General features: G+C 34.4%; 1 non-coding gene across 1 annotated transcript; it reads left to right on the top strand.

Moving 5' to 3' along the window:
• Positions 1-8,922: 8,922 nt before the first annotated feature.
• On the top strand, positions 8,923-9,086 carry LOC125999954 (U1 spliceosomal RNA). The gene has a single exon (XR_007492378.1). It is a non-coding gene; the product is annotated as a U1 spliceosomal RNA (small nuclear RNA).
• Positions 9,087-10,701: the final 1,615 nt, after the last annotated feature.

Genomic DNA, 10,701 nt, shown 5'->3' with positions numbered 1-10,701 from the left:
TAATGTAGAAAGATATCAGACACAAAGAAAAACTCAGTGAATACTAGCTTTAGGTAGTATTAGTAGTGCTAGGGATGATAGCATTTTTATTGACATTATTGCTGTTTTTATTTTTTCCATCACTGACAGCTAAAGGAAAAAAGTTTGATGACACTGGAAATATAGCACTAAGAAATACATAACCAGAAGATCTTTGTATCTGGGGGGATATAGGGGGTTGCAAAGCAAGCACCCCAATCCTCTACTTTCTGTTCAGTCAAATCAGAAGCCTTTACAATGACAGCCTCTTTGGAGGGGACCAGTTATACCAGCAGCCCGGTGGAGGGGCAAAGGAAGGGAACATGGGATGCATGCTGGGAACAGGGGTGGAGGGAGGACAACACTGGTGGTGGGAATGCTCCTGATTCCATGTCACTATATACCTTAAATATTACTGTGAAAGATCTGTAATTCACCTTGGTCACAATAAAAATTGTTAAAAAAAATTACAGCTTGTCTGAAAGACAAGTGAGAGAACTTTAAACCCAAATTAGGATATGCCAAAGTGCTACAAAAGTGCTATCAGTTTGATGTGAGGATCCTTATTAAATTAAGCTTTGAATCAAATTGAAGACATTTTAAGAATTTTGTTAAAATTTTATAATTTGTTTTAAACTTAAAAAATGTGTTTACAGGCCAGTGAGGTGGCCTAGAGGTAAGGTGTCTGCCTTGCAAGCGCTAGCCAAGGAAGGACCGAGGTTCGATCCCCTGGCATCCCATATGTTCCCCCCAAGCCTGGGGCAATTTCTGAGCATGTAGCCAGGAGTAACCCCTGAGCATCAAACGGGTGTGGCCGGAAAAAAACCCAAAAAAATTAAAAAATGTGTTTAAAAAATGTGTTTAATGTTTTGAAATTCCTTAACACATTTTACAAGACCAATATAAATATGAAAAAGATCAATTTCACACATTAAGAAGTGCAAAAATAAGACAACACCCAGATACCATATTCTCTAGTCAGACCAAAACAGATTAAGACACTGACAATTTTCATTATAACTATATGTATATTACATATACATATATACAACAGATATATAACTATAAATGTGTATATGTATATATTGTTCAAACTTTTTAGTGAACAATTTAATAGTATCTCTTAATATTTAACAATACTCTCCTTAACTAGCTATTTTGTTTTTTGTTGGTTTTTTTTTTTTTGGTTTTTGGGGCCACACCCGTTTGATGCTCAGGGGTTACTCCTGGCTAAGCGCTCAGAAATCGCCCCTGGCTTGGGGGGGGACCATATGGGACCCCAGGGGATCAAACCGCTGTCCTTCCTTGGCTAGCGCTTGCAAGGCAGACACCTTACCTCTAGTGCCACCTCGCCGGCTCCTTTAACTAGCTATTCTATTGTATAAATGTACCTTATTGCAAAGCTTACCCAATTGAATATAGATGCATGTACAATGCTGTTTTCACTAATGTTTGTATTTGCAAGAAAAGTGGAAACCTCTTCAATATCCATCAAACTCTCAATATTACTATGAATATGTACAGTGCTTTCATAATGGCATCCCGACAGTTAAATTTCTTTAGTGAAAACAAAGCCCCCAAATGCTTATATCCAGTGGATTTGTTTCTTGCTTTTTAAATAAATTGGTGAATAATTTCAAAGACTCTATTGTTTGAGTATACTGGGAAAGAGTTACCAGAGCTCTTATGATACCATATAAATTCATAGAGGTGATTGAAAGAAACCATTTTAGTGTCTAATCCTTGTTGACTCTAAACTACAGACTATTTCTCCTATCCTAAGTGTTTAGCAGAGAATCATGCCTTCTTTTCAAACAGATTTTTTCCTTGAAAGTTTCTTGTCTTTTTCTCAAACTCTGACTAATTAATACCTGAAGACTTCATTCCTTGTTGATCTCGTCCAGTTTTGAAAACAAGGGAGGTGGGAAGACCCCCAGGTGGATATATACTTCTCAATGGAAAATAGTGACATCTCTCCAAGCACAATTGAGGCAATTAACATGTAAGAGATGGCCAATAAAATAGCGAATATTTTGAAATAAAAATTCAATGTGGTCCTCTAGGGAAGAAATAAAATGAAATGTTTTATACAGTCCTCTAAATGCTCGATTAAGTTTATTTAGTAACTTTTCCCCCTAATTATGACATAACTATTCAGAATAGACATAACATTGCTTTATCCGGGATATTTAGAATTGTGTCTGAGAGCACATTTGTCCTTGAGAGACGAGCAATCAGCAAAGGATATGATGAAGCTATAAATCTATGGAATCGCTTTGCCAAATATCAGTGTCTCATGGTTATGGTGCTGAAATGAGTTCTTTTACAGAACGCTATTGAATATGTCTCACAATTGCCATTTTTCAGTGGCTTAATCTACACTGTGTGTTGACTTACAATCACCTTCTTCTCCCCCGCCCCAGCTCTGGCTATAAATAACACGTCACAAAGGACAAAGCTGAAGAATGAAAAAGGTTGGAACAGATTTTATTTTAAATCCTTCAATTTGTGCACGTCTCAAGCAAGCTTATGTATTTACAAGCTTTTCAGGCCACTTTTTGTGCATCTGGACTCAAGATAAAAAAGACCATGATCATATTTAATTCCCCCCAAAGTAATAAAAAAATCAGCCCTTTTTCCTACTGTCACTTTTTTACAGTTAGGGATACAACATAAATATGCCCTGTATTTCTACTGTGCCAGGCAACAGAATTCCAGTGATATATTAAACAACTTCAAAGGATATTGAAACTTCTACACTTTAAGATAGTATTTGGATGAGCCATCACCATTCTGTCTAATCTGTATGAAAGTTATTTTCACCCTTGCTATGGATAACACATCCAGTTAAAAGATAAACTGAGGCATATTAAGATATTTTTAAGAGTTTATTTGAATAAAAACCAAATCCAGTGGGGCAGTACTAACCCTAAAATAATTAGAATACTTGCTTATAAAATGTGTCTAAAAGGTAATAAAGGAAACTCTTTGGCTATAAATTACAACTTTGATTAGTTGACTCAAGTATTTTGGTTTCATAACCTTGAGACATTTACAAACTCAGTGTTTGATTCCTGATAAATTCATCCACATTAAAGGCATCTCATTCGTGTGGCTTCTTTGTTTATTTAATTGAAAATACCTTTATTATAAGCTTTTAACATTACAGGCCGTGTTCACTTAATCAAATCCATGTTAAAATATATGGAAAATACCCATGCAAAATACCCAAGTTGCTTGAAATTACATAAAGAACATTCAGCTTTTAAACTAAATAGTCAGCCATCTTGCATATTTCTGGAAATAAAACCAATTTGAGGTAGCAAATTTCAAATTGGTGGAAACTTTTTAAATTTTAGTGACTCATTTGACACGACACCTCATCTCCTTACAAAGTCCATTTGGAGGATGTAGTTTTGTCTATACATCAGATGTTCCATTTGCCTTTTATTATGTGTATTTTATTATGCTCTTCATCCAGAGGAGGAAGTTCTGGAAATCCCCCTTTTCTGGCTACCATGTAAATCTAATAAAAGGATTCACATGGAGCTTGGAAAAGGAAATGTCTTTTTTTACATTCTGACTTAGTGAAACCATTTTAGTTCAGAATGGAATTGCATTTTGTATTTGTCTTTCATTGTTCATAAAGAGGCATAGTTTATTACTTTTAAATGTATTTAATATTGGTAGGGATTGAACCACAGCACCACAACATTTTATAGAGTGTTGAATAAGTGAAGAAAGATAAGGTTAGGATGAGGGTACATAAATGCAATTTTACCTGAATATTTTATTAACTTTTGTAAAATGGTGTTCTTTAATCAGTGGTACATTAGGAAATATCACTGAAGCATTTTTCTGTATTATCATTTTATACACATAAATAACTGACTTGTAGTATCTGGGTGTCAGTAAAGTTCAGCTTCAAACAGTAATTTTCAAGGACTTAAATATCAGAGTGAAAAGTAATCTGTTATACTTAAATCTATCTGAAAACTGATGACAAAGTTAGTTGTACTTTAGATTAATATTCTTTCTGTGTTTATGTGTGCATGGGGGACATGAGTTAGAAGATATATGTATATATACACATGTATGTATACAAATACAGGTACACTTTATAAAAGACATGAGTTTGTTTCCAGACTACCATCATAAAGTGAATATCACTTCCTTCCAAATTGAATCTAGTGGATATTTTGGCTTAAAGTGGACATAAAATTACGTTCCCACTATACCATAGCTTTTTAGTACTTTTTGTAAAAATGTCCACATAGTTATTCAAAATATTTAATTGATAAAATACTACCATCTATTGAGCTTTTAATATGTCATAATCCATTCTAATTATAGAGGATCTTCCCTCTGTGTTGATAGCTGCTGCTATCGTATCAGTGACTGAAGTGGAGACTGACTGTTGCAATCTCTTAACGTAAAACAATGAAGTTTGTTGCACTTATTTATTTTTCCTTTCCATATTTTCTGGTCCATGTGATGATGGTGTTTTAATGGTATTTTATCCACAATAGAAATTCTTTCAAAGGGCTGAAGAGATAGCATGGAGGTAAGGCATTTGTTTGCCTTGCATGCAGAAGGACTGTGGTTCAAATCCCGGCATTCCATATGGTCCCCTGAGCCTGCCAGGAGCGATTTCTGAGCATAAAGCCAGGAGGAACCCCTGAGCACTGCCGGGTGTGACCCAAAAACCAAAAAAAAAAAAACCCAAGAAAATAATTATTTCAAAACCGTTTTCAACACTCCCAAATACTTCTACTAATTTAAATTAAGTAAGTTTATGTTTTATTCTAAATTCTTTGTCCTACTTGCAACAAAATTCACAGTGTATGCAATAGGTGTAGACTCAAGAAACTACTTTCTTTGCCATTAATAAGAATAAAGTCCTTATGTGTTAAAAATTGTCATGATACTGCAGCAATTCACCACATCTTCCAGCTCCTCTTGTAATTCTAGTTCTCATGCTATATTCCCACATCTTCGGTGACTTTGTCTACTAAAATATTGACTCACAGAAGGTCAGAAAGGAAGGTTGGAACCAAACTTTTCATGTTGGTATTTTGAGTCCCTCCATTAAACTACGTGTGTTCTTTGTGTTTGGTTGGTTGGGATTGCTTTTGTTTTTGCTTTTTGTTATGAGTACCTAGCATTGCTCACAGCTTCCGCCTAGCTCTGCTTTCAGAAATTACTCCTAAGGAGGTCAGAAACCTTTATGAGATGTCAGGGATCAAACATGGGTTGACCACTCTTAAGACAAACATCTTACCTGCCATTGTATCACTTGGGCCCTCAAGTGTTTTTTGTTTGTTTGGGGGCCACACCTGGAGGTGCTCAGGGGTTACTCCTGGCTCTGAGCTCATAGATAGGTGTTGGCTGACTCGGGGGACAATATAGGTTGCCAGGAATCAAACCAGATCCATCCTGGTTCGACCAGATGCAAGGCAAACACCCTACTGTTCAATTGTGTTTCTTATAACATCAAGACAAGGTTCATTTTGCCCAGATTCATCAGAGTAATTACTCAGTGGCATTTAGATGTAGAGATTTCTGAAATGGATATTTTAAATATTAACTCTTGAATTTCAGAATCCCTTCTTGATTCTGGAATATATGAAGTATGCTGTTTTGGTCTGAAAACAGTATGAAACTTCATTATATACCTCAATAAGAGCTCTTGAATGACTAGGATTATTTTCCCTGGTTGTAATATATTGAAAGTAAAAATTTTTCTGAGCAGTAGGTCTTAACAGTGGGTGTTAAATATTCAATAAACCTCGTGACAAACAAATGTGCTGCCATCCTGACTTCCTTTTATAGAACACAGACAGAATATATTTGGCATCATTTTTAGGGTCCTAAAATTTTCAGAATGCTAAATGTGCATTGGCCTCGATTTCTATTTGCCAATGTTATTAACCCCTAACAAATAAGTCCAAACGTCCTTGGAAGATTTGATACCTTTGACTTTTCCTTTCCAGCAATAAACATACTAAATGTTCTTTTCTTCCCATAGAAGTTGTTTCGTATAGATTGAAATTCACTTTCATCAGTCATCTTGGTGAGATCTTCTAAAGAGCTTACTATAGCATCTCCAGAAAGATGTATACACTGCTTCACTATGCACTTTTATGTTATATAGAGACTTCTCTTAAATCTGAGAAGCCAATATCTGCTAGCTCCAAACTTGCATTCTGCAGCTTCCTCACCTCTATAGTCTTCAGTTAATTGAAGAGAATTAGGACCTTACTCTGGAAGAAGCTTAGGCATATGGGGATATTGTGGCTAATCTGTTCTTCTAGCCATACCATTTTAAACTTTCTCCAACAACAATAATGATGTTTTGCTTTCTTATCATGTGTGTGTTCACTGGAGTAGCACTTTCAGTATCTTGCAAGAACTTTTCATTTGTCTTTAAAACTAGACTAACAGTTTGGCGCAAATATCCCAGCTTTGGGGCTTTCTCAGTTTTGGAGACACCTTCCTCACTAAAGCTTAATGATTTCTAGCTTTTGACTTTATGAGAGAAATGTGTGAGTTTTGTGAGTCTTCTCAACTGAACAGTTAGAGATCATTGTAGGTTTTTTAATATTCCAGTATTGTTGTGTCTTGGGATACAGTGAGGACAGAGGAGGGGATGAAAGAGGAGAGGGTCCAGGAATGCAGCTCAGCAATAGAACAATAAACTTACATGTGAGAGACCCTGAAATTCCATTTCAGGTGGAAAATTTCAGGTCAGGGAGATAGCTTAAGCGTTAGTATACCATCTGTGCTCTGAGGCCATTCTTATTGCCCTTCAACCATGTCTGGGATTCTCAAGATGGGAAAATATGTAAGATGAAGCATAACCGTTCTGTGAAGCAGTCAGAAAAAACATTTTTGATTAAGTTTATGTTATTATATGTGCACATTTTGTGACAGCCCCAAAACAATGAGAATAGTAATATCAAAAAATATTATAATAACATTGGACTAGAATGATAGTATAATGGAGAGGATGAATGTTGTGCATGCAGCCAATCAGGGTTTGATTTACAGTACTCCATATGGTCTCCCAAGCCCACCAGGAGTGATCCTTGAGCACAAAGTCAGTAATAAGCCCCAATAACTGCTGGATAAGACCCAATAAACAATAACTATAACAAATATAATAACAAAAATGTTTTTTTAAATAGTTTGAGAAATACAGAACTGTGACAAAGACACTGAGACCATGCTTTTAGAGAACTGGTGCCAATAAATTACTCCATTGGGGTTGCCACAATCCTTCCACATGTAAAATAATAACTTAATATTTGAGATATTCAATAGAGCTAAGTACAGAAAATTAGGTTCCCAGTATTTCTCCATTAAGTCTGATATATTAGAGCCACAAATATGCAGATCAGCATGCAACTAAATGAACAAGAGAATTGGTGTCTTGAAAAGAAGAAATATTCTCCCCATTTGACAGACATCTTTACAATAAAAAATAGATTTATAGAAAAAAGAGTAAAAGTTAAATATGTAATCCTTCTGTAAAAATAAGAGAGAGAGCTAGCAAAACTAAAAAAGTTTCTAAAAATGGGTCAGGCATTTTACCTAAATATCATCTTAAAGAGAAAAGAAACGTGTGGAGTTAGGGATTTAGTTAGTTGAAGAGTTACCAGGATACCACAAAAAACATGCAGATTTATTGGTACCTTCTTAATTGATGGGCATTTCTGAAAATTTGGTCATTTCCCTTGTCTTGGTATAAAAGAAGAGAGGAGTAATACCTTATAATGAAGCTTTCTCATATATATATATATATTAACCTTATAGTCTGAGATGTTTATGTATACATATGTATACATAAACAGACTATAAGGATAATTTCACCTTAATTTACAGAACTTTTCATTTGTCTGCTATCTCTTTAAAATTATCCAAATTAAAAATAATCCTATGCCAAGAGACATATTTTGGGGTGGTAATTTTCCTTCTCTCTAAGAATATAGAACCATACTCATAAAGAGTACATTTCAAATAATGGGTAAATTTATAGTTAATTAATATATTGAGATCCACTCATGGAAGTAGGTCCAATGGGGTAGCACATATTAAAAATCTCAACTAAATTCATCCAAAACACTTAATACCTTTCAGAATTCTCCAACAAAATGTTGCTGAATTGCTTGACTGGATAATCAGATCTGCTACCTGGTAGAGAAATCTCTGATCTAAGTCTATGCCATCTTCCTGTTTTGTGTCTTCTAACATTGTGACATTCTATACAACTTTCTCTTGCTCCCATACTTCATAGGAATCATATTGCGCTGCTTATGAGTTATTGAGCTGCACCAATCTTTGATTTGTTCCTCCTTGAATAAAGGGCATTAAATACATTAGTAAACTATTTTAGTTCCATTATCTGATAAACTTCAGGTGTATTCTAGTCAAAACAATAAAAGTTTTTATCAATGTTTTTATAAGATGAGATTACAGAACCCAATTAAAACTTGATGGCATAATAAAATATCCTGCCAGCAACACATTCCACTGTACAAAAAAGGAGAGAAGACAGAATTTAATAGTCTATACTCATGATAATATTCACATACATAGAATACATTATAGCATTCTGACAGACTTACAGCGTCTAGACAGATTTTCTCGTAAGTATAAATTGTAATATAGAGGAACAAACAATGAAACTTCTCTTGCTTCCTTAATAATAAAGGTACCTCGTGCTTAATTCTCTTGTTTATTTTCTAAGGGATTTAATTTCAGAAGAGCTTCTGTTTATAGTTCCAAGAGTCAGAGTATATGTGATTAGAATTATGAAATAAAATGACTGCCCCCTCTTTAGACAATTGGACTTTCAAGAAAAATCTTAATAGTGGTTGTGTTCCTAAAGAAAATCTCACCACCATACTTACCTGGCAGGGAACGTACCATGATCACAAAGCTGATTTTCCCAAGGTGAGGCTTATCCATCACAATCCGGATGTGCTGACCCCTTCGATTTTCCCAAATGTGGGAAGCTTGACTGCATAATTTGTGGTAGTGGGGAACTGTGTGTGCACTCTCCCCTTAAAAAAAAGAAAATATCACCATTTTGCCTTTAAGATCTATATTTGTAAATTGTTTTTATGGGTGAAACATATCCACTGTGTTTACTAGTTAAAAATTTTAGCTGATATGTTATTGGTTTAAGTGTTTTAGGAGTTTTCACATAAAGATAAAGGTATATAACACACTATCCTTACCAATGAATCCTGATTACATATGTTAGTGTTTAAATGGGCTTCTGTATCCATTTTTCATATCCTCCTATTTATATATTTTATATGTTTAAACATATGTAGATCTGGTGAGAATTTTGTTTATATTAAATTGATATGAGTAATTAATAATAATATAATCATATACTTATTGATAACTTTGTATTATTTGATTGATAATATGTATGATAATTTATAATATTTAAGTAATCATATGTATGTTATAATATATAAATAATTAATAAGAAAAATATTTATATTACTCAGAATATTTGATACCTTTATTCCCCTTCAGAAGTTCATTATACTACATCAAGGGGATGAAATGGAGGCAGAAAAACCTAGGCAAAATTATATCTTTGTTTTAAAGAAAACATGTTCTCAAAACACCAACACAGTCTATCATGGCACAGACCTCAAGCCATACTTGCTCTATAAGAATAATAGAATAAATGCAACTTATTCTTGCTAGAATCTCTTATAGGACAAATGTTAGAAAGTAGAAAACCCTAGACAAACGTATGGTAAAAATGCATTCTGAAATTTATCGTAAAAGTTACACGCAAATATTTATAATAAATACGTTATCTAGAGATCGGAGCAGTAGCACAACAGTAGGGCATTTGCCTTGCATGCCCCTGACTCAGAACGGACACAGGTTCGATCCTCTGCATCCCATATGGTCCCCCTAGCCAAGAGCAATTTCTGAGTGCAAGCCAGGACTAACTCCTGAGAGCCACTGGGTGTAGCCCCAAAACAAAACAAAACAAAAGAAATAAAATAAAATAAAATAAAATAAAATAAAATATCAGTTCTCTACCCTGAGAGAGAAAAAAAGCTAAATTATTAGAAATTTGTAAAAGTCAAAATTGATATTCCAGGGTGTTTGTAAATTTGCTGAATTATTTGGCACACATAATTTTAAATTTCAGTTCATTGTTCTTTGATAAATTTTTTGTTCCTATATAGTCATAGGAAATTTTGAATTTTAAAATAAGTTATTGGAGCTGGAAAGTTAGGACAGTGGGTAAGAGACTTGCTTTGCATGTTGCTTGTCCAAGTTTGATACCAGCAGCCCATATGGTTCCTAGAGTACTGCCAGGATTAGTTCCTGAGTGCAAGTGAGGAGTAATCCCTAAACATTGTTAGGACTGACCAGGAAACAAAAAACATTACTAAAACTGTTGGATCAAGGGATATAAGGACATTATATAATAATTGAATAGACTATTGTGGGGTCATTCTTCCTTTAGGGAGTATATGCATTTTTATCATATGCCTAGAGTAGGTCTTTAAACACATAAATATGGGAAAACTAAGATTAATAGAGCCATAGCATGCTTTGAGGAGTGTGTTAGCATTAATTAAAAAAAGAAATTATTTTATTGGAATATGTGCATGAAGACACTATAGACTAAGAAAAAGC

This window comes from Suncus etruscus, chromosome X, assembly GCF_024139225.1.
Source record: "Suncus etruscus isolate mSunEtr1 chromosome X, mSunEtr1.pri.cur, whole genome shotgun sequence".
In the NCBI taxonomy this organism is placed as follows: domain Eukaryota; kingdom Metazoa; phylum Chordata; class Mammalia; order Eulipotyphla; family Soricidae; genus Suncus; species Suncus etruscus.
This window is presented reverse-complemented; position numbering and strand designations above follow the sequence as displayed.